The sequence below is a fragment of the Canis lupus genome, chromosome 33 (genome assembly GCF_003254725.2).
Source record: "Canis lupus dingo isolate Sandy chromosome 33, ASM325472v2, whole genome shotgun sequence".
NCBI lineage: Eukaryota > Metazoa > Chordata > Mammalia > Carnivora > Canidae > Canis > Canis lupus.
In genome coordinates, this window is record NC_064275.1 from 12,003,794 (window position 1) to 12,011,550 (window position 7,757).

The window sequence follows — 7,757 nt, forward strand, 5'->3', positions numbered from 1 at the left end:
AGGATGTTGTTTATTTTAGGCCCTTTCTGCTGACAGAGCAAAGGGATATATGTGTGCATAAAATCCCATGTATATATGCATATTTATATACATTCCTAGATGTAAATACATGTGTCTGCCTTAAACTAAACAAAAGTCCACACTGATACCTCCAATTCTAAACCACTGCCACATGGATCATTTTACCCTCCTGTCCCTGCCCTTCTGTAAACTGCCACTTCAGCAATGACAAACGTGGCTCCTATCATCTGTATCCACTTACTTAAATGATCAGTTCTAGTATGCAAGCATAGCAGTATTAGAACTGTTTACTTTTACCCTTATGGAAAACAACTTTATCAACCAGAATATAGTGCTTATGTGCAGTTTATCTTTAGATTTGCAGGCAGGATTGTTTTAAACAAGCAAGGTTACTAAAACATAGTTCATATTTTCCAATGGCTCTTATCTTACATTCAGCAGTAACAGATTGCCACGGTTTTTATTTTTTAAGATTTTATTTATTTATTTGACAGAGAGAACAAGCAGGGGGAGGGACACCTGGGTGGCTCAGTGGTTGAGCGTCTGCCTTCAGCTCAGAGCGTGATCCTGGAGTTCTGGGATCGAGTCCTGCATCGGGCTCCCTGGATGGGGCCTGCTTCTCCCTCTGCCTATGTCTCTGCCACTCTCTGTGTCTCTCATGAATAAATAAATAAAATCTAAAAAAAAAAGAAAAGAAAAAGAAAAAGAAAAAAAGAACAATCAGGGGGAGCAGCAGGCAAAGGGAGAGGAAGAAACAGGCTCTCCACTGAGCAAGGAGCCTGATGTGTGTTCCATCTCTGGGCCCTGGTATCATGACCTGAGCCAAACCAGACATATAACTGAGCCATTCAGGTGCCCCTGCCATGGTTGGTGGTACATTGCCAGCTTGATAATTTAAATTTTGAAGAAGCTGGGATCCCTGGGTGGCGCAGCGGTTTAGCGCCTGCCTTTGGCCCAGGGCAGCGATCCTGGAGACCGGGGATCGAATCCCACGTCGGGCTCCCGGTGCATGGAGCCTACTTCTCCCTCTGCCTGTGTCTCTGCCTCTCTCTCTCTCTCTGTGTGACTATCATAAATAAATAAAAATTAAAAAAAATTTTTGAAGAAGCTCTCCTGCCAATTTATCTATGAACTGCATGCTACTCTTTAAAGCGAAGAGGGCATGGCATTAATAAATACATTTCAACCAACTTCAAATTAGCAAATTAAGCAAATTTACCATGTTGATGGGATCATCAGCAGGTTTCAGTGAAATGTCAACAACAACAGGAAGCAAAAAGGTGGAAAAGAAAGTTGGAAAATAAGAACCCTACCACCTAAAAGGTGTCAGAGATGCCATAATTCTTCAAGGAGATCCCCCAAAAGTTTTCTTGTTGACACCAGTTCTATAGATAGAAGAGTACAGCACCCTTCTGTCTAGCCATTGGAACCAATTTTCCCAGTAAATAGAGGACAGCTGCAGTTTAGAGGCCATTTGTTGGTAAGATGTTCATAAAAGCCTGTCACTAATAAGCCAATGTTTACCAGATTAGGTGTGCCTGCCAAAGCCTGCTGAATCCCCTCCATGGCCATGCTGCTAGTGCTTCCATATTCCCTTCCAACATCTTGAAACAAAAGAAAGACAAATTGTGGTGGAACAAATGCCTGACTGTTGGGCTGGAGACCTGGGCCCTTGTTCCAGTTTTGCCAATTAGTATTTGTGGACATTTGGTCAAATCCCTGAATGTTAGCTTACCTGTAAAAATAGAAGGATCATTAAATAACGTTCAAGGTGAGTCAAGCTTTTCATGATTTCCAGTAAGTGAAGCCTGTCTTTAATAAGGTTAGCTCTCAATTCTGCCTTTTTCCTTCCTTAAAAGAAGAAAGGAATTTATTCTCAACAAGGAATAACCTCTTATGCAATTCTATCTAACGAAATTCAGTTCAATATAACAAATACTGAGATTTTTATTATGTGCCAGACATTGTATTAGGCACTAGAATAAAGTCCTATTGAAGATAAACAAAGTCCCTGCCTTCATGGAGCTTTAGTCTAATAGGAAAAACAAATAATTAAACACATACCTTACAATGAAGAATGATAGAGGCAAGGACAATATTAAAATATTTAAGAGCCCTAAAGTTTTAAAAACTGGTTCTCAGGAAAAATCTGAAACACACTCACTCTAATAAGGAAATGTCTGTGAATAATTTAAGGATTGTCCCGATAGGGGAAAAGAATCTATACTTTACAGGTTAAAGCTTTAATCTACTAAATCCCCCAAATGGGCAATGTGAGTCATTGGCTAGCCTATGAGTGGATCAGAACAGCTCTTGATGGTCACTTACTCTGCCTACTTGGCATGTAGCTGGATCTATCAACCCTCTCCACGGTGCGGAGATCTATTCATCCTGTGGCTGCTCAAGACAAACCTTCTAAGTAAATTCCCTTATTAAAACGGCCATCCACCAATTTGGAGTAGAAATGCTCATGGTGAGAGCATATGCTTCCACTGACATTATTGATATAGCTGCCAAGTTCCAGCAAAAAGGCATTCAGGCATGGTTAGTGTGGGTATGGGTTATGGAAGGAAATGGCATTTCTCTACCAGGCAGGAGGCAGAGAAAATGAGCAACATTACCACATACTCTGCCTTCCAGAAGTGCCCCATGGTAACAAAAAATTGCCAACCTCTCTCTCCTTGAAGCCAAATGGGCACATTCTGTTTTCCACTGGCAGGATCATTTGGTCATTCACTGTCTTTGTCCCCTCCATTGGCAGAGGACTTTTTAGCACACAAAGAAACCCTTACTAAATTCACCCCCAAAGCATTAAATGATAGCCAGCAAAACTTGTCTTTACTGAAGACTGAAATGTCTCTAATGAGAAAAACTGTTCTCTGAAACATAATGGCCTTGGACATTATGACTGCCTCACGAGGGGGCACCTTTGCTATTATCCAAACAGAAGGCCATGTGTTCATACTTGGAGTCAGATAATGTATCATCTTTAGTAAGCTACACGAGGACACAAGGAAACATTTCCCCTGAGGGGATGCAAATCTGTGGTTTGGATCATGGGGCTCTTGGCTGAAAGACTTGCTACTTGTTTTGGGAATCATCACCTTACCTGTTGTTTCTCTTGCAGGCGCCCATACTGTTGCTGTGGTATCTTCCATTACAACCAGAATACTGCCAAAGGAGCCACCTCCATGCTAATGAAACCCCTTCCTGGCTGCTCAGGGCACATTGCAGGAAACCTGGGGCCTGTATGATTATGGGAGCCAGTCTCATGAGGGGTGAAGTGAGGGTGAAATGTCACCCTCTCATGGAGGGTGACCTACTCCAAATGGAGGAGGTCATTGAGGACAGGATTGGAGGTTACCCATAAGCTGGGCTCCTGGCCTCCTCTGCGTCCTTGGAATGTACCTTCTACATACTGATGGGACCCCCAGAGCCATTTTCAAGGGTATGGCTGTGACAGACAAATATGTGGCTGTGATCATCTGGACTATAATGTGACTTCACCCAGGTAGGGCCTCTCTATATAAACTTTCAGTTTCTGGCAGGTGGGTGCAGAGGCCCACTCATTTTTCGACCGCCCAAGACAGGCCTCATAGGTAAGTTCCCTTGTTTATTAAACCTGCCACCTGGCTACCTGGAGAGGCCGCCTCCTTCTTCCATATGTCCTTGCCCTCCATGTGCGGGGGGCCCAGTTTCACATTTCACCCAGGAAACTTTGCAAAACAACGCATGCCTTATCTTTCAGTTGTCCTTTTAGCCTCAGAAATATAAATATTCAGTATTATTGGAACAAGAAATGCCCTCAATCAGCTTGTGACTTTGCCCAGAAGCCCTGCAAAGAGGACAGCCTGCTGTAAGTGATAACAAATTCTTAATTTACTGCAATCTCTGCTTCCATCGGATCTGCTGCTGCAGCCCCGTGCCCACGCTGATAGCTCCTTATCTGCCCAGCCTCAGGAAGCAAAGGGTGGTAAAGCCGAACCGCTGCCAGTCTTCCTCCAGTCAAGCCCTTCTATTCCAAAGGTCTGGAAGAGCCAGCCACCTGTCCAGAGCATCTCCAACGTGGCTGTGGGAGTGAAAGCTCAGCATAAGGACTCAAGGACCAGGCATTAAAGTTAAAAAAAAAAAAAAAAAAAAAAAGGGAAACATGTGTTTTGACTTTGAGAAAACTCACAAGCCATTTAAGTAGGAAGCCCCATTCCCCCCGGGGACGGTAGCCAAAAGTGACTAGTATTTGTGTCAGACGAACAGAGAGGGATAAATACTACTTCCTTCTAAACAGCAGGTACAAAAAAAAAAAAAAATTGACAGCAGGTACTACTTTCACTCATTCACTTTCCTTTGAGATAACACCTTCTTCTATCTGTCACCAGATTGATTCCGAATTCACTTTATTTGTAAATCAAGAAAAGAGCTGAGTTTCTTCCTCAGGTGGACCAAGTAATAATAACAACAATAATACTCAACAGCATAGTAAAATTTGTATTCCTCCTCTCTCTCTTTTTTTTAAAGATTTTTAAAATTTATTCATGAGAGACACACAGAGAGAGAGGCAGAGACACAGGCAGAGGGAGAAGCAGGGTCTGACCTGGGGTCCTGCCATGGTAAGAAGAGAAAAAGTGGGTAACGTGGTTCTACTTTTCAAGAAACTTAACCTTTAATCAGAAAAGCAGTTGAAAAGCTGTTGTCCCTGCTGAAAGCTAGTTAACAAGACTAAAATTTTCCTTGATTCCTTTGTTAATTGTCATAGGATGGCTTTTCACCATAACATATTTGTTTTCCTCTATTTTTTGGAATAAGTAATATATGCATCTGGTAAAAATTCAAAACGTGCAAAGGAATGCACAAGGAAAACAACTATTCTTCCCACCCAGATCCCTCAGCCATCCGGTTCCCCTAAATTTCAGAGGATAGTTTATGGATATTTATACATACATATAGACATATATGCATGTGTGTGTAGGCAAATAAATAAATATATATACACACACAGTGCCTTGTCTCGAATTTGGCTTTTTAAAAAATATCTACACATTGGGACACCTGGGTGGCTCAGGGGTTGAGCGTCTGCCTTGAGCTCAGGGCGTGATCCTGGCATCCTGGGATTGAGTCCCACATTGGGGCTCCTTGCAGGGAGACTGCTTGTCCCTCTGCTTAAGTCTCTGCCTCTCTCTGTGTGTCTCTCATGAATAAATAAACAAAATCTTAAAAACAGATAAAAAAAACTAAAACCTTCCAATATTTATTCTATTACTCTTATGTTATGTTTCATTTTTTGGATGTTTAAATTTCTGATATATCTGGAATTTATTTTATGTATTTTTTTCTAGATTGGTATCTAGTAGTCCCCTATATTTAATCTATTTTTGTATTTTCTATTTTATTCCACTGATCTGTTTATTTCCACCCAAGTACTGCTCTGCTTTCATTTTAACTGCTTTATAGTGTGATCTAGTTTTTTTCATAATTGCTTTTATATTCAGTAAAGTATAAAGTATGTGTAACTTAAAAAACATATTTTTAAATTTTTATTGGAGGAAGTGGGGCCTTCCACTTCTATCTTAAAATAGAAGGCCTTGACTGGAAGAGGGCTGGCTTGACATATATAAATTATTTCAGGAGTTATTAACATTTTAATACTGTTTAAGTTTCCAATCCTAGAACATGGTATGAATTTCTATGTGTTAAAATAGCATATGTCCTTCACTTGTATCTTAATATTGTCTTCATAGATCCCATGCATTTCTAAGTTTAGTCATAGATATTTCACCTTTCTTATTGTTATTATATATGAATCTTTTCTTTTAACATATAATTTAAGAGGTTTTCTCAGTATTTACAACTATTTGATCGTGTACATTAATTTTTCCCCAACCACTTAATTCTTTTACCACTAATAACAATTGATTATTTTTTCTTCTAAGTAAACAATTATCTAAAATAAGTAATTTTATCTAAGTAATTTTATCTCCACTTTTTAAAAAGTTTTTATTTACTTGAGAGAGAGAGAGAACACAAGTAGGGGGAGAGGCAGAGGGAGAAGGAGAAGCAGACTCCCCACTGAGCAGGGAGCCCAGCATAGGACTCGATCCCAGGACCCCAGGATCATGACCTGAGTGGGAGGCAGACACTTCACAACTGAGCCAACCAGGACCCCATCCACTTTTCCTATTTTCACACCTTTTCCCCCTTTTGCTTAATTTTAGCTCCTAGTAATTAGGAAACCAAGTGAAATAGGATGAGTGGTAAAATCCATGCCATTTTGTTACCTAGCACAATCGAAAGGTTTCTAATAGTTTAAATAAAGAAGGGATGTCATATTTCATCAAATAACTTTTCATCATCTGTAGAGGATCAGTTTTCCTTATTCTATTAATATTTTAAATTAAATCAAGAGGTTTTAATATTGAACCACTCCACATATACTTGGCCAATAGTCTATTATTCTTCACTCTGCTTTTATATTCTGTTTGCTGATTTTCAGTTGGAATTTTTTTTACTTGCTTTTTCTTTTATTCTTTTTTTTTATCTTTTTGTCAAGCTTTGGTATTAATATCAAAGAACTTTCATTAAAAATCAGAAGATTTTCTCTACATGTGATCTAGACTACCTACCACTTTTTAAGATTTATTTTGAAATGAGCACAGTCACTTCTCAATGGGAGACACCTCCGCTTTAACCATGTTGGCATATTAAATTAAGGACTTACCTTTATGGCTAACCAATCTTGCTGTGCTGCAATGTTTTTTCTCATTCAGAAATTTCCATGAAGTGTCTGTGTCTACAAAAGCAAACGGTGGGATGAAATTCTGTAGAAAACTTGCCATATACGAAGCCCCTGAGGGAACTGGGTGATAGGAAGGGAATCTGACACAGCTTTTTTCCTCAGTGAATTAAAAAAAAAAAACCCTCCTTCAAGCTTCTGCACTTGTCTCAGCCCAGCATTACAAAGTGAAAGAGACTTGAAAGAAATCTCTGTCCTTCAAAAGAGGAAAATCATTAGTCCGTCTGCCCTACAACCTGGAATTACTGAGATAACATAATAAATTAGAGCTACACATTTTCTCTTAATTCTCCATCTATTGTTTTTTCCTATCAGTGTGTGGCGAACTTCAACAGGAACATAGCACTACTTGAAATTACAGAAAGTTTTAAAAGCACACTCAGCTTGTGCTTCACCCTTCAGGTACAGCAAGACTCAACACACCAGTAGCAGCCAATTGAAAATAATTTCTATTTTTGTTGATAATAGGCTCCTCTGGTGATGTTCTAATTCCAGATTTCATTAGCTTCTAATGGAAAAATGATGATATAAACTGAGACCTGATGCATTTTCCCCAAAATAAAAGAACAATGCTGTGTTTGGAACTGCCTCAGAAGGTTGTGCTGTGTCACTTCTGTGATAGACGAGTCTGAATTTACACCTTTTTAAGACTCAGTACTGTTTATCCTTATTTACTAAAAGGAACCCAAAGTACTGATAAGGAAAGTGGTAGCCTTTCCTTATCAGGACATTTTGTTAACTTGCCAGATAGCAAGTGGTTGGGGTTGGGTGTATTGTAAGAAGATGCAAAGACTCCTAAGGTGATACATGACATTTTCAGAGAAAACTTGTTAAAAGGACTTGAGAACACAATAATGTCTCCATTACCTCTCTCTCCTCTAGGACTTAGCCCAGTACCTTATCATAGAGTCGTCCCTAATGTTGCTAAATATAAAAGTATGTGCTTTGT

At 39.7% G+C, this 7,757-nt stretch overlaps 1 long non-coding RNA gene across 1 annotated transcript; it reads right to left on the reverse strand.

Moving 5' to 3' along the window:
- Window positions 1–478: 478 nt before the first annotated feature.
- On the reverse strand, window positions 479–7,430 carry LOC112679004 (uncharacterized). Its single transcript, XR_004811651.2, has 5 exons — window positions 7,348–7,430; window positions 6,734–6,805; window positions 3,905–4,090; window positions 1,757–1,872; window positions 479–698 (listed from the first exon to the last, which is right to left on the reverse strand). It is a non-coding gene; the product is annotated as an uncharacterized LOC112679004 (long non-coding RNA).
- Window positions 7,431–7,757: the final 327 nt, after the last annotated feature.